Source organism: Somniosus microcephalus, chromosome 12, assembly GCF_052327205.1.
Source record: "Somniosus microcephalus isolate GS21.2 chromosome 12, FLI_Smic_1.0, whole genome shotgun sequence".
Classification (NCBI taxonomy): domain Eukaryota; kingdom Metazoa; phylum Chordata; class Chondrichthyes; order Squaliformes; family Somniosidae; genus Somniosus; species Somniosus microcephalus.
The window spans coordinates 202,152,994-202,175,167 of NC_140998.1; the positions used below are offsets into that span (position 1 = coordinate 202,152,994).

Here is a 22,174-nt window from a genome sequence, read left to right on the forward strand (position 1 = left end):
GTGGGAATTTATAATGGTAAAAATATTGACACAAAATTGTGAAAGGACGAGTGCCAATAGGAAGTAAGGTTTTGTAGAAAGGGAGCACATTGGAAAGTAAGATTTTTTTTCTAATAAGGTGCCGTTATCAAATTATTATATAAAATGAAGGGCAAAATCTACAACGTTAAAACAGAAACTCAATTGTGCTTATGCCCTTGTCAATTCTACCCCACCCTCTAACCTTGTTTCACCTGAACGCAGTAGTCTTGATAAGCAACGCCGTGGGAGATCGTCTAGTTATAACAGCAACAACAACTTGTATTTATATAGCGACTTTAACGTTGTTAAACGTCCCAAGGCGCCTCACAGAAGAATTTTAAGTAATAAAATTGACACAGATCCACATAAGGATATTTACCGCAGGTGACCAAATGCTTGGTCAAAGAGGTAGGTTTTAAGGAGCGTCTTTAAAGAGGAAGGAGAGTTATTCAGCCGGACAGGTTTAGGCAGGGAATTCCAGAGCTTAGGGCCGAGGCAACAGATGGCATGGCCACCAACGGTTGAACGATTATAATCAGGGATTCTCAAGACAGCAGAATTAGAGGAATGCAGATATATTGGGGGGCTGTGGGGCTGAAGGACATTACAGAGGTAGGAAGGGGCGAGGCCATGGAGGGATTTGAAAACAATGATGAGGATTTTAAAATCGAGATGCTGTCTAACCGGGATCCGTGCGAGTTAGGACACGGGCAGCAGAGTTTTGAATGACCTCAAGTTTACGTAGGGTGGAATGTAGGAGGCCAGCCAGGAGTGCATTGGAATAGTCAAGGCTAGTTACACGTTAAATGGCGAAAATTTATATCAATGATTCTATTGTATTTTCCCGATACTCTCTGACTTCAGATTCTGCAAACTACCAGGAGTTACCCAATCTCCTAAACTTTGGGAATCTTTTTATTCCGTCTCTCTGCTAAATGATCACTGTTGGGATGAACTTGATACCTCTGAAGGGACAGGAAAACTGCATATCGGAAATATTAGCATCAAATATTTATAAATACACAGCAGGCCGGTCAGTGTCTGAAAAATAATCATAGAATCATACAACAGAGAAGGAGACCATTCGGGCGGACTCCTTGAAAGATCTATCTAATTAGTCCCACTCTCCTGATCTTTCAACATAGCCCTGAATTGTGTTTCCTGTTCAGGTAGTGATCCAATCCCTTTTGAAGTTTATGATTGAATCTGCTTTAACTTACCATTCCGGCAGTGCATTCCAGATAATAAAAGAGCGAATAATTTTTAATTTCTGAGCAAAGGTCTGTGCACTTGAAGTGAAACCGATTCCTCCGCCCACTTCCTGTATATTGCCAATAATTTCTATTAATATGCAACAGTTAGATTGGAGTCAGTGGAAAGAGGTTCCACTCATGTGAACAGCACCCGGTCCAATCAGCGTCACCGCTTCAGTAAATGACTCAACTGATCTGTTCTGCAGACCAGGAAGAGCGGGTCAGTCACCGAGTGTAACAGGGGCTGGAGCTGCTCTCTCAGGATGGTGACACTGCCACTTACCGCGGTAGCTGTTTGCTTATTTATGTCTGCGGGTGAGGATCACTTTCTCGGATCATTTATTTTACTGATTACAGAAAAAAGGCAGCAAGCGATTGTCATATAAAATCAGGTTAAAATACAAGAGATGACGTTATTATCACATTAGAAAAGTATAAATTGTGTCGAGTTTGAGTGTTTCGCTTTACTTCTTCCTCAATGTGATCTTGTTTTCTCAGTTGAGCCCCAGGGTTTTACTATACATACAGAAAACAGTCGGATAAATGTGACCGTCGGAAGCAACGCATTTTTTTCAGTGCGGCCCTCAGATGAGCTGAGCAGAGGGAGCTGGGACTTCGGAGCGACAAATATCGCTGCGTGGCTCGGTACAGAGGGTGATATAAGTAATGAATACAGAACACGGCCTGAGTTATTCCTCCCGAACGGATCGCTCCTGCTGAAGTCAGTGACAGCTTCGGACAGTGGAGAGTACACTGTTACTATGATTCCAACCACCGGGATCAGCAACCATCACTCTGCTTGTACTTGGTAAGTGAAAGCTTTTTTTGAGAAGAGATTTGTTTATAAACTATTTCATTGTTTTCATGTCACAAGTTATTAATCACGAGGTACATAGACAGTTTCGGGGCAATACTAAAATAGAATAACCTCTGCAACCAGTATCACTATCGCCGTGCCACAATCTAGCTAATAAGCTGTTTGCTGTCGATTTTTTATATCGAAATGCTGATTAATATAGACGAGTCACGAACATTCTTATCCTACAATATTACTTTACCAGGAATTAAATGAGTTCGCTGTCACCTCACAGTATTGCCCACCAAAATTTGTTCTTACACGCAACAAGAAAGTGCTGCAAATGCACAGTGGATCAATCAGCACATTAAACAAAACCAGGCGATAATGTTTCACGTGGCATTGTTGCAAAGCTGGGGACATATTTTCGAATAAACGGTTAATTGACATATTTCCCTGGAATTAAACATATGCAAATATGGATTGTGCAACATTTTGCTGCAGATGTTTCAATGCCGAATGCTATTGGAAGCGGAACAGAGAATCACGTTGGATCTTTCATAAAGCAACTAAGCTGAAAAGCCACTTCGCGCATAAAACTGATGAAAACATCTGTAAAACTTCTGTGGCTCGTGCAATATTTGTGGGCAGCGATTCACGGAAATTCCCTTGCAGCCACAATAATCTCGCTGTCTCCACAAGGAAGCATATTAGTCAGGCGATTTTCATCAATAAGCAGTTTAAGCAATAACTTCCTTACCAGAGAGTCGTGAGAATGTGGAAGTCGCTACCACAAGGAGTAGTTGAGACCAATAGCATAGTTCCATTTAAGAGGAAGCTAGATAGCCACATGAGGAAGAAAGGGATAGAAGGATATGTTGAGGGGTTGAGATGAAGAAGGGTGGGAGGAGGCTCATGTGGAGCCTAAACAGCGGCATTGACCAGTTGGGCCGAATGGCCTGTTTCTGTGCTGTACATTCGATGTAAGTTACATATGTAATATGTAATATGTAACTTCCTTTTGTTTGCCTCCGATTGGCTGATTGTACCGAATTATTGATTTCCAGCCTGACTTTCTTTCTCACAGCTGCAGTGGAACTAACGGGGGCAGTGAGCAGGGCCACTTGGCATTGGACAAATACAAAACACAATATATAAATATGGTGCTTTTAGCATTTGGACACCTGGTCTGACACATAGAAACATAGAAGATAGGAGCAGGAGTAGGCCATTCGGCCCCTCGAGCCTGCTCCGCCATTCAATGAGATCATGACTGATCATCCAAATTCAGTACCTGGTCCCTGCTTTCTCCCCATACCTCTTGATACCGTTAGCCTTAAGAAATATATCCATCTCCTTCTTGAATATATTTAATATATTGGCCTCCACTGCCTTCTGTGGTAGAGAATTCCACAGGTTCACCACTCTCTGGGTGAAGAAATTCCTCCTCATTTCTGTCCTAAATTGCCTACCCCTTATCCTCAGACTGTGACCCCTGGTTCTGGACTCCCCAACCATCGCGAACATCCTTCCTGCATCTAGTCTGTCCAGTCCTGTCAGAATGTTATAAGTTTCAATGAGATCCCCTCTCATTCTTCTAAACTCCAGCGAGTACAAGCCCGATCGACCCAATCTCTCCTCATACATCATTCCTGCCATCCCAGGTATCAGCCTGGTGAATCTTCGCTGAACTCCTTCCTCACACAATACTCAAGATGTGGTCTCACCAATGCCCTGTACAACTGCAGCAAGACATCCTTGTTCCTGTACTCAAAACCTCTCGCTACGACGTCCAACATAGCATTTGCCTTCTTAACCGCCTGCTGCACCTGCATGCTTACCTTCAGCGACTGGTGCACAAGGACACCCAGGTCTCGTTGCACTTCCCCTTCTCCCAATCCATTGCCATTCAGATAATAATCTGCCTTCCTGTTTTTGTCACCAAAGTGGATAACCTGGCATTTATCCATGTTATATTGCATCTGCCATGCTTATGCCCAATCAATCAAACTGTCCAAATCAGGCTGCAGTTTCTCTGCATCCTCCTCACAGCACACACGCCCACTCAGCTTTGTGTCGTCTGCAAACTTGAAGATATTACCTCTAGTTCCCTCGTCCAGATCATTAATATATATTGTGATAGCTGGGGTCCGAGGACCGATCCCTGCGGTACCACACTTGTCACTGCCTGCCACTCGGAAAAAGAGCCGTTTATTCCAACTTTTTGCTTTCTGTCTGCCAACCAGTTTTCTATCCAATCAATACCTTGCCCCCAATCCCTTGTGCCTTAACTTTACACACTAATCTCTTATGTGGGACCTTATCGAAAGCCTTCTGAAAGTCCAAGTACACCACATCCACTGGTTCTCCCTCATCTATTTTACCAGTTACATCCTCAAAAAATTCCTGTAGATTAGTCAAGCACGATTTACCTTTTGTAAATCCATGTTGACTTTGTCCGATCCTGTCAATGTTTTCAAAGTGCTCTGCTATTACATCTTTTATAATGGACTCTAGCATTTTCCCCACTACCGATGTCAGGCTTACCGGATTATTCGCCGTTCTATAAATATGATCTATTGCTATTCTATTTTGTAACCAATGCTCGATAAATACTTAGCGCAAAGTTCAGGATGTTTGCAGGACATTGTCCTATTGTACAATGTGTGAATCTTGAGTTGACATCGTGCTGCACCTTCGTCTTTCTGCTTTGTTTGAAATATGCAATAGCCTGCAATTTTCAGTCTGAGGCCGAAGCAAAGATGATTGCAGCTGGCTCTGATGAAACTTCCCAAATAGATCTGGTGATGTCTGTGGTGAGGTGTCTGTCATTCTCGACGAGCAATTGTGTACAGCTTTGGTCTCCTTACCTCAGGAAGTATATACTTGCCATTGACGGAGTGCAACAAAGGTTCACTAGACTGGTTCCTGGGATGGGGGCATTGTCTTATGAGGAGAGATTGAGTAGACTAGGCCTATATTCTCCAGAGCTTGGAAGAATTAGAGGTGATCTCATTGAAACATACAACATTCTTACAGGGCTTGACATGGTAGATGCAGGGAGGATGATTCCCCTGGCTGCAGAGTCTAGAACCAGGGTTCACAGATTGAGAATAAGGTGTTGGCCATTTAGGACTGAGATGAGGAGAAATTTCTTCGCTCAGAGGGTGGTGAATCTTTGGAATTCTCTAACTCAGAGGCCTGTGGAAGATCAGTCGTTGAGTATATTCAAGACAGAGATCAATAATTTTTTGAATATTAAGGGAATAAAGGGATATGGGGATAGAGCAGGAAAGTGGCGATGCAGTAGAAGAGCAGCCATGATCTTATTGAATGGCGGAGCAGACTCGAAGGGCCAAATGGCCTACTCCTGCTCCTATTTGTTATGTTCTTGTGTTATGTAATTAATTGCAGCAGTTTGTAATGGGAATCCCACCACAGAGCTGCTGTGGCTTCACCAAGCTTTCTGAACAGGCAATCGCTTTGAAGAATACTCACAGGCAGCAAACCGGGAAATGAAATACAACTTTTATCTGCACTTTTAATAAATGTTACTGAGAGCAAAGAAAGAGTGGGACTTTCACATGGGGATAAGGTAGATGCTGAAATACCTTGAAGAACTTAAAATATATAAATAGTTTGAAATAACGTGTAATTTTTATCCTAATGGAAAATTTTGAAAATCTACTAATGCAAAACTTAGTTTTCAGGGCCATAATGATTGTTTAGCCATCAATATATTGCTAAAGTATCAATTGCACCTATTCCAACAAAGCTGAAGATTTAATGGGGCATTGAACAGCGATATGAGCGTGGAAAACCCTGATACACTGATTGACGGATATGGTGGGTGGGTGGTGCACAGCACAGCCAGTGTCGGACAGTGAATGACTGACCACAACTTCAGGATTTCTGTGTTTAGATGTGCATGTGCTAAATCCTGATTGCAGTCAGATTCAGGGGGTTAATGATGGCGAAAGATAAAAGTTCACCATCATAACCCACCAAAAATTCCAGATTAATATCTTTCTTTTGAATAACAGATGCATTACACCATTTAATACACAATGTATTTTACCTGTGCTGGGGTGAAGCTATGTTTAACAATGCCTGTGCCTTTAAGCCTACAAAGGTTAGTTGCTATTGATTGGCGATCCAGAGATTAATTTAAAATTAATTGTTGTTGGTGAGGGAAACAAGTTTGCAGATGGGTGAGTGGTTGTCAATCTCCCAGTCCAGCTCACAAGAAACCAGCATTAAATGCCTACCTGTCTTTCTCTCTTTATATATACTTTGAGGCTTTGAGACGTTTACTTATGGCTGATAAACATTCTGTCGAGAATTTCGTTTGTCTGTCTGTCTGCCTGACTCTAAATATTCCTGTCTGCCTACATGTCTAACTATTTTCTACGTTGACAGGATGTGGGCGTCGCTTGCAAGGCCAGCATTTATTGCCCATCCCTAATTGCTCTTGAGAAGGCGGTGATGTGCCATCTTCTAGATGACCTGCAGTCCGTGTGTTGAAGGTACTCCCACAGTGCTGTTATGGAGGGAGTTCCAGCAGTTTGACCTAGTGACGATGAAGGAATGGCGATATATTTCCAAATCAGGATGGTGTGTAACTTCGAGGGGTGCTTGGGGTTGGTGGTGTTCCCATGTGCCTGCTGCCCTTGTCCTTCTATTTGGTAGATGTCACAGCTTTGGGAGAAGCTGTCGAAGAAGCCTTGGCGAGTTGTATGTTTTAGATGGTACACACTGCAGCTATGGTGTGCCGGTGGTGGAGTGAGTGAATATTTAAGGTGGTGGATGGGGTGTCAATCCAGCAGCTGCTTTGTCCTGGATGGTATCGAGCTTCTTGACTGTTGTTGGAGCTGCTCTCATCCAGGCACGTGTTGGGTATTTCATCACATTCCTGACTTGTGTATTTTTGATGGTGGGAAGGCTTTGGGCAGGCAGCAGGTGAGTCACTTGCTGCAGAATACCCAGGCTCTGGATTGCTCTTGTAGCCACAGTAATGAAGTGGCTGATCCAGTTAAGTTTCTGTTCAATGGTGACCCCAGCATGTGGATGGTGGGAAATTGGGCGATGTTAAGGCTGTTGAATGTTAAGGGGAGGTGGTTAGACACTCTATTTTTGGAGTTCGTCATTGTCTAGCACTTATGTGGCGTGAATATTAATTGAGACTTATCAGGCCAAGCCTTGTTTGTCCAAGTCTTGCTGCATGCTGGCACGGACCGCTTCATTATCTGAGGAGTGGGAAATGGAACTGAACACTGCACAATCATCAGTGAACATCCCCACTTCTGACCTTAGGATGGAGAGAAGGTCATTTATGAAGCAGCTGAAGATGCTTCGGCCGAGGACACTGCCCTGAGTAACTGCTGCAGCAATAACTTGGGGCTAAGATTATTAGCCTCCAACAACGACATCCTTCTTCCATTGTGCGAGGTATGACTCGAACAATTGCAGATTTTCCCCCGATTACCATTGAATTCAATTTTACTTTGGCTCCTTGATGCCACACTCGGCCTAATAGTGTCATTATGTCAAGGGTAGTCACTCTCACCTCACCTCTAGAAGTCAACCCTTTTGGCCGTGTTTAGACCAAGAATGTGCAGAGGGCTGGCGCTAAGTGGTACTTGCGGAATACAAACTGAGCATGGGTGAGCAGGTAATTGGTGAATAAGTGCGCCTCGATACCATTGTTGACTGGATTGGATTTCTCCTGCTTTTTGTAGACAGGGCATACCTGGTCAATGTTCCATTTTGTCAGGTTGGTGTCAGTGTTGTAGCTGTACAGGATCAGCATGGCTAGAGGCGTAGCCAATACTGGAGCACAAGTCTTCAGCACTGAAGCCGGGATGTTTTCGGTGCATATAACCTTTGCTGTATCAAGTGCATTCAGCCGTTTCTTGATATCACTAATTGTCTATCTGTCCTCTCTCTCTCGCTCTCTTTCTCTCCTTATCCGTCACGATCATGATCTGACAACTAATGAACAGTTGTGTGAGAAATATAATTTTAGAATATCAGAAGGCATTTTCTGATCCAGGTTTTGTCCTCTACTACTTTATGCGGGACTCCTTCACATTCATGGAATGAAGAAATTCCTGATATTGATATTCCTGATAAAGGTTCATTTATACCTTTTTCTCCCCTCACAATACTTGGCAACCTGCAAACGCTTTGGCTATCTCACTATTCGTGTTGCTAATACCTGACCTCCACTTGTATGGTCTATGATTCTCTTCCTTCTTCTGAATGAGCTTTTCTCTGAGAACTTTTACACAAACAAACTTCCCACTAATTACGACAGATGAAATTTGCCTTTAGCTCTTCGAACCTGTGTCCTGTTATCCTACTCTCAATTTAATTTGCAGTACTGTCTGGATTTATCTTTACCATACAATTTATTATTTTCTATACCCAATAAGATCACCTTTTAGATTCATTCATTTAAGGCAGAAAGTTTAAGTTTGTTCATTGTTTCTACCATGACTCAGCCCCATAACACTCATTGCTTATCTCTGCTCTGCCTCTCATAGTTTAATGCGTCCCTTGTCTCAAGTTTCCAGAACTGCACACAGTACTCGAGGTGTGCTCTGACCAGAGCAATGTACCATGTGGGCTTGTGTTTTTCTGATTGTACTGCATTGTTTTGACTATAAGAGTCAGCATTCCCTTCGCATTGTGGTTGGTGATCTGCAATGATTAGAGCTTCAAGTCTACTCGGATTCCTAGATCTGTTATAAATATATTCTTATTCATTTTCATCTGCATTCATGCAGTACATATATCAACCATTAGAGGACTTCCTAAGTTCAGTACTTTAAACTTTCATTTATATCGCTATTAAATGCACCCCACTTTAAGAACGATGCAAAGGCCTTGCAGAAGTTGCAGAGGAGATTAAGCAGAATGATACCAGAGATGAGAGACTTCACTTATGAGTCATAGAGTCATAGAGTTTTACAGCACAGAAAGAGGCCCTTCGGCCCGTCGTGTCTGCGCCGCCCATCCATCCCTGTCCAGTCTAATCCCATTTTCCAGCATTTGGTCCATAGCCTTGTATGCAATGGCATTTCAAGTGCTCATCCAAATGCTTCTTGAATGTTGTGAGGGTTCCTGCCTCTACCACCCTTTCAGGCAGTGAGTTCCAGATTCCAACCACCCTCTGGGTGAAAAAGTTCCTCCTCAAATCCCCTCTAAATCTCCTGCCCCTTACCCTGAATCTATGCCCCCTTGTTATTGACCCCCCTACTAAGGGGAAAAGTTCCTCTTTATCTACCCTATCTATGCCCCTCACCATTTTGTACACCTCAATCAGGTCCCCCCTCAGCCTTCTTTCCTCCAAGGAAAACAACCCCAGCCTGTTTAGTCTTTCTTCATAGCTGAGGCGCTCCATCCCAGGTAACATCCTGGTGAATCTTCTCTGCACCCTCTCCAAAGCAATCACATCCTTCCTATAGTGAGGCGACCAGAACTGCACACAGTACTCCAGCTGTGGCCTCACCAGCGTTTTGTACAGCTCCATCATAACCTCCCTGCTCTTATATTCTATGCCTCGGCTAATGAAGGCAAGTATCCCATATGCCTTTTTAACCACCTTATCTACCTGTTCCGCTGCCTTCAGGGATCTATGTACATGTACACCAAGGTCCCTCTGACCCTCTGTACTTCCTAGGGTCCTACCACTCATTGTGTATTCCCTTGCCTTATTTGTCCATCCAAAATGCATCACCTCGCACTTTTCAGGGTTAAATTCCATTTGCCACTTTTCCGCCCATCTGACCAACCCGTTTTTCTCGTCCTGTAGCCGGAGGCTTTCCTCCTCGCAATTTACCAACCCACCAATTTTCGTGTCATCTGCGAACTTACTGATCATACCTTTTACATTCTCATCCAAATCATTTATGTAGATCACAAACAACAAGGGACCCAGCACCGATCCCTGAGGTACCCCACTGGACACAGGCTTCCAGTCACAAAAGCAACCTTCGACCATCACCCTCTGCCTCCTGTCACTCAGCCAGTTTAGGATCCAACGCGCCAAGGCACCCTGGATCCCATGGGCTCTTACCTTCTTGACCAGTCTCCTATGCGGGACTTTGTCAAAAGCTTTACTGAAGTCCATGTAAACCACATCCACAGCATTTCCCTCATCCACCCCCCAGTCAACCCCTCGAAAAATTCAATCAGATTTGTCAGACATGATTTACCCTTGACAAAGCCATGCTGACTATCCCCGATTAATCCTTGCCTCTCCAAGTGGAGACTAATTTTGTCCCTCAGAATTTTTTCCAATAATTTCCCTACCACAGATGTTAGGCTCACTGGCCTGTCATTCCCTGGTTTATCCCTGCTACCCTTCTTGTATAATGGTACTGCATTAGCTGTTCTCCAGTCCTCTGGTACATCCCCTGTGGCCAGAGAGGTTCTGAAAATTTGTGTCAGAGCCCCTGCAATCTCCTCCTTTGCCTCCCACAGCAGCCTGGGATACATCTCGTCCGGGCCTGGGGATTTATCCACTTTTTGGCCTGCTAAAACCGCTAGCACCTTCTCCCTCTCGATGCTAATATGTTCAAGTATGTCACAGTCCCCTTGCCCGATTTCTATGTCTGCATCGTCTCTCTCCATAGTGAACACAGATGCAAAAAATTCATTTAAAACCCCACCTACATCATCTGGCTCTACACACAGATTGCCACTTTGGTCCCTAATGGGCCCTACCCTTTCCCTGGTTATCCTCTTGCCCCTAATATACTTATAAAACATCTTAGGATTTTCCTTTATTTTGCTCGCCAGTGTTATTTCATGGCCCCTCCTCGCCCTCCTAATTTCTTTTTTAAGTATGCCCCTGCACTTTTTATACTCCTCTAGGGCTTCTTCCGTCTTTAGTCTTTTGTAACTGCCAAAAGCCCCCCTTTTATTTCTAATGCATTTTTGTATATCCCTTGTCATCCAAGGTTCCCTTTGCTTGTTGGTCCCACCCTTGACCTTTACAGGAACCTGTTGGCGTTGTACTCTCTCTATTTCCCTTCTGAAAGTCTCCCACTGTTTTGATGTGGATTTTCCTATAAGTAGGTGCTCCCAGTCCACTTTGGCCAGATCCTGCCTTATCATATTAAAATCGGCCTTTCCCCAATTTAGAAACCTTATTTCCGGGCCGTCTTTGTCTTTTTCCATGACCACCTTAAATCTCACCGAATTGTGGTCACTGTCGCCAAAATGCTCTCCTACTGACACTTCCACCACTTGCCCGGCTACATTCCCCAGAATTAGGTCCAGTATCGCCCCCTCTCTTGTAGGACTTTCTACAGGTTGGCTCAAAAAGCTCTCCTGGATGCACTTTAAGAATTCTGCACCCTCTAAGCCTTTCACACTCTGACTATCCCAATTAATATTGGGGATGTTGAAATCCCCCACTATTATTACCCTATTATTTTCGCACTTTTCTGAGATTTGCCTACATATCATTTCCTCTATCTCCCCCTGACAGTTTGGGGGCCTATAGTACACTCCCAGCAAAGCGCTTGCCCCCTTTTTGTTTTTAAGTTCTACCCATATGGCCTCATTAGAGGAACCCGCTAATATAACTTCCCTCCTTACAGCAGTAATTGACTCCTTAATTAATATTGCAACAACCCCTCCCCTTTTACACCCCCCTCTGTCTCGCCTGAAGATTCTATACCCCAGAATATTGAGCTGCCAGTCCTGACCCTCCCTCAACCATGTCTCCGTGATAGCAACAATATCGTACTCCCATGTGTTCAACAACAACTTCAGTTCATCCACCTTATTTGCAAGACTCCTTGCATTAAAATAAATGCCTTCTGTAGTGTCCGTGTGTAGATAAAGACACTGAAGACAGGAGTTGGTTCATAGGTATTTACTAAGCAAGTCTGGGGGGGTTCTAAAGGATATACACAATACACAGGCTTATATAGCCCAAGTGGCAATTACCGGCATTACGCACACCTGGGGCTCTTAAAGGCACATGCACCACAATTGCTCTTAAAGGCACATACACCACAATTCCTCCCCTTCTAGCTAACTAGTACATCATATTTTAAGTAATTATTAATTACATGTTATATGCAAAATAATATACATTGCTGTATTAATTAATTATAAGTTAGTCTCTCAGGAGGCTTCCTGACTCGGTCCGGATAACGCCTTGGGGGTGTAATAGTTTCTGGTGGTGTAGTAGGTTCTTCTGGCAAGGCTGATTCGGCTTGAAGGCCAGTGTCGGGTTCATCGGGTTCCAGTATCACCGGATCGGAGGTAGATATGGGTATCTCTACTTCATCGTTAGATGTATAGCGTGGTGGTGTATATTGTCCCTTTTCGGATGACTTGATGGTTTGGTCCGCATGGCGCCTTATTATGCTTTCTCCGATGTCCACGGTATACATCAGTGGTCCTAGTCGTGTGCAGATAGTTCCAGGCTGCCATTTCTCGGTACGGTAGTCCCGGGCCAAAACCGGTTGGCCTATCTGGAAGGCCCTAGTTGGCCTTTCATTCATGCCCTGAAACTGCCGGTTCTCCACGTCCCTTCGGATGTTGGGCTTGACCAAATCCAGCCGGCATCTTAGGTTTCTATTGTAGAACATCATGGCGGGAGTTTGGTTTGTAACCATATGTGTGGCATTCCTATAGGCAAATAAGAAGTTATCCACCTTGTGCTGAAGTTTTATGTCTTCATTACCCATGGCCTTTATGGCCTTCTTAAAGGTCTGGACAAACCTTTCAGCCAAGCCATTGGTGGCGGGATGGTATGGGGCGGACGTGTAGTGCTTTACCCCATTGTTCTTTAAGAACTTTCTGAATTCTTCTGACACAAATTGCGGTCCATTATCAGAACATATCTGTTCCGGCAGCCCATTCCTGGCAAATATGGTCCTTAATACTGTGATGGTTTTTTCCGTGGTGGTGGAGGACATCTTTATTACCTCCGGCCACTTGGAGTGTGCATCAACTGCGATTAAGAACATTGAGTCCATAAATGGACCAGCAAAGTCGATGTGCACCCTTTGCCAGGGAGATGAGGGCCACTCCCATGGATGTAGAGGGGCCTGTGGCGGAGCATTTTGGACCTTCTGGCATCCTAGGCAGCTCTTGGTCATGTCTTCGATGTCTCCATCGATACCTGGCCACCATACAAACGCCCTAGCTAGGTTCTTCATTTTCACTCCACCCAGATGCCCCTCGTGAAGCTCCTTTAGCACTTTATCCTGGAGTTTGGGTGGAATCACCACTCTGGATCCACACATCAAGGTTCCTCGGCACACTGACAGCTGTTCTCTTCTTTGTGAGAATGCTGGCAACAGTGGTTCGCCATGTGCTGGCCATCCCTTCATTGTTAAATCGTAGACCCGTGAGAGAGCAGGGTCATTTCTGGTCTCCCTTTCAATGGCAGAATTTGTCACCGGTAGACATTCCACTATGGTAGAGTGGAATATCTCTACTGGGTCTACTGTAGGTGCCTCTTCTATCGTTGGCAATGGCAGGCGTGATAAACCATCAGCATTCCCATGCTGTTTTGACCCTTTGTATTCAATGTTGTATTGGTGTGCCCCTAGAAAAAGGGACCACCTCTGTAGTCTTTGTGCCGTCATAATGGGGACACTTTTCTTAGGGTTGAATATGGAGATGAGGGGTTGATGGTCAGTCAGCAAGGTAAATTTTTGTCCGTGTAGGTAATGGTTGAATTTCTTCACTCCCCATACCAGGCTGAGTGCTTCCCTGTCTATCTGGGAATAGTTACGCTCAGCTGAGTTCAATGAGCGTGACGCAAAAGCTATCGGCCGTTCCGAGCCATCAGGGAATCTATGGGACAATACCGCTCCTATGCAGTAAGGGGATGCATCGCACGCCAGTCTGATTGGTAGTGATGGGTTGTAATGAGCCAAAACTTTCTCGGATGTGATTAAGTCTTTACATTTATGGAAGGCACGTTTACAGTCTTCGTTCCATTTCCAAATCACTCCTGTGTGTAGAAGATCATTAAGAGGGTGTAGAATAGTTGATAAGTTCGGTAAAAATTTATGATAGTAATTTATTAATCCCAGGAATGACCTCAATTGTGAAACATTTTCAGGTGCTGGGGCTTTTATAACTGCTTCAATTTTTTCAGGTGACTTATGCAACCCTTCCTTATTAATTATGTGGCCACAATATGATATCTGATTTTGGAAAAATTCGCACTTGGGGCGATTTGCTCGTAGGCCCCGTTCTTTCAGCCTAGTGAGCACCTGCTCCAAATTGGCAAGGTGCTCGTTGTCGTTTTCTCCTGTTATAAGGATGTCGTCTAGGTAACACTGAGTCCCGGAATCCCTTGCAGGACTTGCTCCATAGCTCTTTGCCAGATAGCTGGAGCTGATGCTACTCCAAAAACCAGTCGATTGTACTGGTACAGGCCTTTGTGTGTGCTTATTGTGAGATACTTTTTAGAGGTCTCCTCAACCTCCATCTGTAGATATGCCTGTGCCAAGTCAATTTTTGTGAATCGTTTTCCTCCGGATAGGGAGGCGAAAATATCTTCTATCCTCGGAAGAGGATACTGTACCATGTGAAGGACTGGGTTTACAGTCACCTTAAAGTCCCCACAGATGCGAATTTTTCTCTGTTCCTCAGAGTTATTTTTCAATGCTTTTTTCATGACTGGAACGATGGGTGTTGCCCATTCGCTCCAATCTATTTTGGATAATACGCCTGCCTTTTCCAAATTCTCCAGCTCTGCCTCGACTGCCGGACGTATTGCGTATGGCACCGGTCTTGCCTTAAAATTTTTTGGAATTGCTGCATCTTCCACTTTTATTGAGGCGGTGATGCCTTTCAAGGCTCCTAGTTTCTCTTGAAACACTTCTTTGGCTTTGGCCAAGATGTCTTTTAATCGTTCAGGTATGTTGTCATCATTGTTTTTTTCCTTACTGGTCACCGTCAGTGCCTGAATGGAGTGCCAGTCTAAACGTATCTTCCTTATCCATTCACGTCCCAACAACGGTGGACCACCATCTTGTAGAATGTATAAATACAACTTTTGTATTTCTTTGCCGTTGTATACCACAGGCACCTTTATTTTTCCTTTGGGGTATACTTTCTGCCCCGTATATGTTTTTAAGATAATGGATGTGTCTTTTAGAGGTATATGCGAAAATAGCCTCTCGTAATCTCGTCGATTTATTACGGTTAGAGCTGATCCTGTATCTAGCTCCATTTTAACTGGGGACCCTGCTATTATGAGGGTAACCCAAATGGTCTGGTAATCTTCATTGGCAATTACATTTTGTAATTTGAGAGAGCTTAGTCTCTTGTTCCCGGAGTCGCTATCGCTCTTCTGGTCTTTGGAGCTACTGTCCGTCATCATTTGTACCTTTCTGTGCTTTTCCTTATTGATTCTTTCCCCGTTAGTGGATTTTTTATTTTCAGATCGGCATACACGTGGAATGTGTCCCATCTTTCCGCATCGCCTGCATGCTTTTTCTTTGAACCAGCAATCCCCCTGGTCATGGTTGGATCTGCTGCAGCGATAACATCTCTCGAAACCCCGTGTCATTTCATGGGTGCCGAAGTCCTGTGGCCTTTGCTGTATCTTTGCCGCTCCTATTGCACTGAAAGCCTTGTCCAGTGTTAAATCTTTTCCAGAAGATACCTTTTTTTGTGTTTCTACACTTAGGGGATCGCAGATGAATTTGTCTTGCAAAGAATCTGCCAGTCCGGCCCCGAATTGGCAGTGTAGGGTATCAACAATCTCCTCAAAATTCTTGTCCATCGGTTTGGCTGGAGTGATTAAGTTGTGTAACAGCTTGTATGTTTCTGCGCCCATTAGATCCAGAAGCACTGAAGCTTTTTTTTCATCTTCTATTCCATTTGCGGTGCAAAACACCTCCACTCTTTCTACATATGTGGTCCAATCCTCTATCTTGTTATCAAAAACATCAATATTGCCAAAGTTAGGCTCTGTTTCGTTATCAAAAGCATCAATATTGCCAGACTTAGGCATTTCAAAAAAGATATGGCGCTTCCCGCGCTTTTTTTTTCTCTCTGTAGCAACGATATGGCGCTTCCTGCGCTTTCCGGCCGCTACTACCGATAACAACGCTGTTTTACTGTGGTTTCCGTTTATTCACTGTTGGAGACTCGTTCCCGACGGAGGTCTAAACGTTGACCTGCTTGCCGCGCCGGCCGTCTCCCGAGTGCACCCTCCCAGTCCGTTATTGCTTGCCTCCGATTTCGCTGCCTGTCTCAGCTGTAGAGCCCGCCGCTGGAGCCCCAGCCTGACGCCCAGGAAGGATTAGCGCAGTACCTGCCACCAGCTTGGCCAGCTGGTGAAACCACAGTTTCTATTACTTCCTTGAGTCTTCTGGACGCTGGAGGAATCGATGTCCTTGAGGTGCTGCCGAATTGCAGGTAAGTCCGTTTCCACTTCATCGCCACTGTAGTGTCCGTGTGTAGATAAAGACACTGAAGACAGGAGTTGGTTCATAGGTATTTACTAAGCAAGTCTGGGGGGGTTCTAAAGGATATACACAATACACAGGCTTATATAGCCCAAGTGGCAATTACCGGCATTACGCACACCTGGGGCTCTTAAAGGCACATGCACCACAATTGCTCTTAAAGGCACATACACCACACCTTCCAGCCCTGCCATATTCCCTTTTGCCTTCACATATTTGCTCTGCCTTGTTTTTTCCTCTGTATTTGGCTGTAAATCACCCCCTACTATAGCTCCACTCTGTACCCCATCCCCCTGCCAAGCTAGTTTAAACCCCCCCCCAGCAGTGCCTGCAAACCTCCCCGCAAGGATATTGGTTCCCCTCTCGTTCAGGTGTAAACACTTATGGGGAGAGACTATTGTAAGATCGTGAGATCTGTAAGATCCGTAATTTAAATTAACTTGTCCCTGATTATAACAGACCACGCCTGGTACAGGTATATTGTTTATAAGTATAACAGATTAACTAAGCACTTTACATCCAGAACAAAGAAGTAGCACTTAACAAGATGATAGTCGCAATCCGTTCCTTGGAACCCCCAATAGATAGGCTACCGGATGACTGTGGCACGCTCTCTTTTCTGAGGATTGCTGTGGCCTGTTGACTGAAGTTCCTCTTCCTTTGATTTCGCCCTGCCTCCAGTGATCAATAGCTGTTCATTAATACCTTTTTATCCCCTCAACATACTTGGCTACCTGCAGCTGCTTTGGCTATCTCACCACGTTTGTTGCTAATACCTGACCCACACTTGTACGGTCTATGATTCCCTTCCTTTTTCTGAATGAGCTTTTCTCGGAGAACCTTTACACAAACAATCTTCCCACAAATTACGACAGATTTCTTTTGCCATTATCTAGCCTGGTCTGTAACTTCAGTGATAAGGGATGTTACGTGTTGAATGCCTTCTATCTTACTTTGCAACTTAATTAATGTTTATCCTTCACTGCCTTCTTGCTTTTAACGTAACAGAAAATGTATCTACTTTAACATTCTTCACGCAGTTAACATAATTTTGGCTTAATTTTACCATCATGCTTTACTTCTCAGCCTTTTCTCTTCTTAAGTAAGTTTATACATATTGTAACAGAGGTTTTATGCTTCTAAAATGCATTATTATATATCAGAGTAATTGTAAGAAAACCATTACATTTAAAACATTATCAAATCATACAGATAAGCGCTATTCTACACTAGAGAAGCTGCGATTTTTCTCCTTAGGGCAGAGAAGGTTAAGGGGAAGTTTAACAGAGATTTCAAAATTATTTGGGGCTTTGATAGAGTAGATGGTGAGAAACTGCCTCCACTGGCAGGTGGGTTTTAACCAGAGGACACAGACAAAGATAATTAGCAAATGAACCGGTGGAGATGAGAATTATTTTTACACAGGGAGTTTTTATGATGTGGAATGCAGATTTAGTAGCAATTTCCAAAAGTAATTCGACGGGGAAGCAAAATGGGCGCTTTTGCATTTGGAGTCTGTTATTTGTCCCTTCCAATAATCAGTTCTGTTGTCTTCAATGTCGGACGGTGAGGTGGCGACAGATGTGACACCGCCCATTGTGCATCTCCACCCAATTTGAATTTCACCCTCTTGATGTTTACATGCGAAATTACTTAATTATCGTTATGCTCCAGACTTTGTAGAAAATGATGTAACCATGTTTCCACTTTAATTTTATTTACAGAACCAGTTTCTACTGTCACTGTGTCGGCCAAAAATTCAAAACCAGTAGAAACTATCAATACCATTTTACTGACTTGTCACGCTTCGGGCTTTGTACTTTCACGGACTTGGTTTAAGAATAACCGAGCTGTACAGAATAATAGCAGAATAATAACATCTCCAGACAAGGTTACTCTGACTATAATCAGTGCAAACAGAAATGATTCAGGAACATATAAATGTAATGCAAGTAGTGATTTTAGCAGCGATTCTGGAGACACCATCTTGCAAATTAATTGTAAGTATGCAGGTTGCCAATAGCATTAGTTTGTATTAATATTAGTGATTATTTTAGTTATACAAAAAACACATTTCCTTGAATTTCTTGCAGGTGGGCCAGAGAACGTCATTAGTGCACCCCCGGGGCCAGTTTGGGTAGAAATGTTTTGGAGAGTCGGTAACTCCTGCTGGGTTCGCACAATCTGAAGTCAGAGGTTATCGGGAAATTACAATGGAATCTTTGATCTAAATTTTCACAATTTAACGTGTAACCAGACTTGACTAATCCAATGCACTCCTGGCTGGCCTCCCACATTCCACCCTACGTAAACTTGAGGTCATCCAAAACTGCTGCCAGTGTCCTAACTCGCACCAAGTCCTGTTCACCCATCACCCCTGTGCTCGCTGATCTACATTGGCTCCCGGTTAAGCAGCGCTTCGATTTCAAAATCCTCATCCTTGTTTTCAAATCCCTCCATGGCCTCACCCCTTCCCATCTCTGTAATCTCCTTCAGCCCCACAACCCTCTGAGATATCTGCGCTCCTCCAATTCTGCCCTGTTGAGCATCCTTGATTATAATCGCTCAACATTTGGTGGCCGTGCATTCTGTTGCCTGGGCCCTAATCTCTGGAGTTCCCTGCTTAAACCTCACTTTCCTCCTTTAAGATGCTCCTTAAAACCTACGTCTTTGACCAAGCTTTTGGTCACCTGCCTTAATTTCTCCTTATCTGGATCGGTGTCAAATGTTTTGTCTTAAAATACACCTGTGAAGCGCCTTGGGACGTTTTATTATGTTAAAGGCGCTATATAAATACAAGTTGTTGTTGTTGTAAATAGCCGATCGCCCACGGCGTTGCTGATCAAAGCTGCAGTGTTCAGGTGAAGCAAGGTGAGAAGGTGGGGTAGAATTGGACAATTCAGTTTCTGTTTTAATGATATACATTTTGTCCTTCATTTTATTTAATAATTTGATATCGGCAACTTGTTAGAAAAAAAATGCTTTCCCATGAGCTCCCTGTCTACAAAACCTTACGTCCTACTGGCACATGTCCTGTCACACTTTTGTGTCAGTGCTTTTAACATTTTAAATTCCTACTCTCACTGAATGGCGGAGCAGGCTCCAGGGGCCGAATGGCCTACTCCTGCTCCTATCTTCTATGTTTCAATGTTTCTATGTAAATATAGATTGTGCAACATTTTGCTGCGGATGTTTCAATATCGAAGGAAATTAAAATGGGAACGGGGAACCACATTGGATCATTCATAAAGCAACTCAGCTGAAAAGCCACTTTCTTACCTAACTGATGAAAATATCTATAGATCTGCTGTGGAGTGTATGACCCTTGTGGGCAGCGAATCACGGAAATTCCCATGCAGCCGCAATAACTTAGCACCATTCGAGACTCATCAGATACTGATGCAGTCCGTGTCCATATGCAGCAAGACCTGGACAACATTCAGACTCTGGCTGACAAGTGGCAAGTAACATTCGCACCACACAAGTGCCACGCAATGACCATCTCCAACAAGCGAGACTCTAACCATCTCCACTTGACCTTCAATGGCATTAACATCGCTGACTCCCCCACTATCAACATCCTGGGGGTTACCATTGATCAGAAACTGAACTGGACCAGCCATATAAATACTGTGGCTAAAAGAGCAGGCCAGAGGCTGGGAATTCTGCGGCGAGTGTCTCACCTCCTGAATCCCCAAAGCCTTTCCACCATCTAAAAGGCACAAGTCAGGAGTGTGATGGAATACTCTCCACTTGCCTGGATGAGTGCACCACCAACAACACTCAAGAAGCTCGACACCATTCAAGATAAAGCAGCCCGCTTGATTAGCACTCCATCCACCACCTTCAACATTCACTCCCTCCACCACTGGCGCACTGTGGCTGCAGTGTGTACCATCTACAAGATGCACTGCAGCAACTCACCAAAGCTCCTTCAACAGCACCTTCCAAACCCACGACTTCTACCACTTAGAAGGACAAAGGCAGCAGACGCATGGGACCATCACCACCTACAAGTTCCCCTCCAAGCCACACACCATCCTGACTCGGACCTGTATCGCCATTCCTTCACTGTCGCTGGGCCAAAATCCTGGAACTCCCTTCCTAACAGAATTGTGGGTGTACCTACACCATATGGATTGCAGTGGTGGTTCAAGAAGGCGGCTCACCACCATCTTCTCAAGGGCAATTAGGGATGGGTACTAAATGCAGGCCTAGCCAGCCAGCGACGCCCACATCCCATCAATGAATAAAAAAAATATATAATAATCTTGCTGTGTCAACAAGGAAGCATGCTAGTCACCTGATTTTCCTCAATAAGCAGTTCATCCAATAACTTCCTCGCCCACAGAATGATTAGAATGTGGGAGTCGCTACCACAAGGAGTAGTTCAGGCAAATTTCTGGCGCATAAACACAAAAGGATAAGCGGCCCAACCATGACTAACAAAAGAAATTAAGGATAGTATTAGATTCAAAAAGGAGTCATATAAAGTGGCCAGAAAAAGTAGCCTTTTGAAAATCCAAATGCACCACATCCACTGGTTCTCCCTTATCTATTTTACCAGTTATATCCTCAAAAAATTCCTGTATATTAGTCAAGCACGATTTACTTTTTGTAAATCCATGTTGACTTTGTCTGATCCGGTCACTTTCTTCCTAGTGCTCTGCCATTACATCCTTTATAATGGACTCTAGCATTTTCCCCACTACCAATGTCAGGCCTACCGGTCTGTAATTCCCCATTATCTCATCGAGTGTAACAGGGACTGGCGCTGCTCTCTCAGGATGGAGACTCTGCCACTTACCGCGGTAGCTGTTTGCTTATTTATAGCTGCGGGTGAGGATCACTTTCTTGGGTCATTTGTTTTAGTAATTAGAAAAACAAGAGATACAAGAGATTATCTCTGTCTTTTGTCGAGTTTTGTCGAGTTTGTGTCTTTCTCTTTACTTCCTCCTCAATGTGATTTTCTTTCCTCAGTTGAGCCCGTGGGTTTTACTACACATACAAAAAACAGTCGGATGAATGTGACCGTCGGAGACAACGCTTTTTTTTCAGTGCGGCCATCAGCTGAGGTGCTGATAGGGACCTGGGGCTTAGGGCAGAAAAGTATCGCTGAGTGGTTCGGTACAGCTGGAAATCCAAGTATTGACTACAGAACACGGGCTGAGTTATTCCTCCCGAACGGATCGCTCCTGCTGACGTCAGTGACAGCCTCGGACAGTGGAGAGTACACAGTTACCATGCTTCCAAACACCGGCACTCCAGCATCAGCAAACATCACTCTACATATACTTGGTAAGTGAAAGGTTTTTGTGGGGAAAGGGTTGTTCACATACTATTTTAATTATATTCATGTCACAAATCATTCCTTATTCCCGGGGTCCTGCCTAACATATACTCCTCAATCAACATAACAGAAAAAACCCAGATTAGCTGACCATTATCAAGTTGCGCTTGTGGGAGTGTACTGGGCTCAAATAGGCAGCTGCGTTTACCACATGGACTACACTTGAAAAAGTACTTTCTTGGCTGTAAATTGCTTTTGGAAGTGAAAGAAGCTATATAAATGCAAGTCTTTTTTTGGATCAAGCATCAGCTTGAAGAAAACCTGGCGGTAACGTTTCACATGGCATTGTTGC

General features: G+C 44.0%; 1 pseudogene; it reads left to right on the forward strand.

The window, feature by feature from the left end:
• The first annotated feature begins 1,537 nt into the window (after positions 1-1,537).
• Positions 1,538-22,174, forward strand: part of LOC147109899 (basement membrane-specific heparan sulfate proteoglycan core protein-like) — a 193,291-nt pseudogene continuing 172,654 nt past the window's right edge.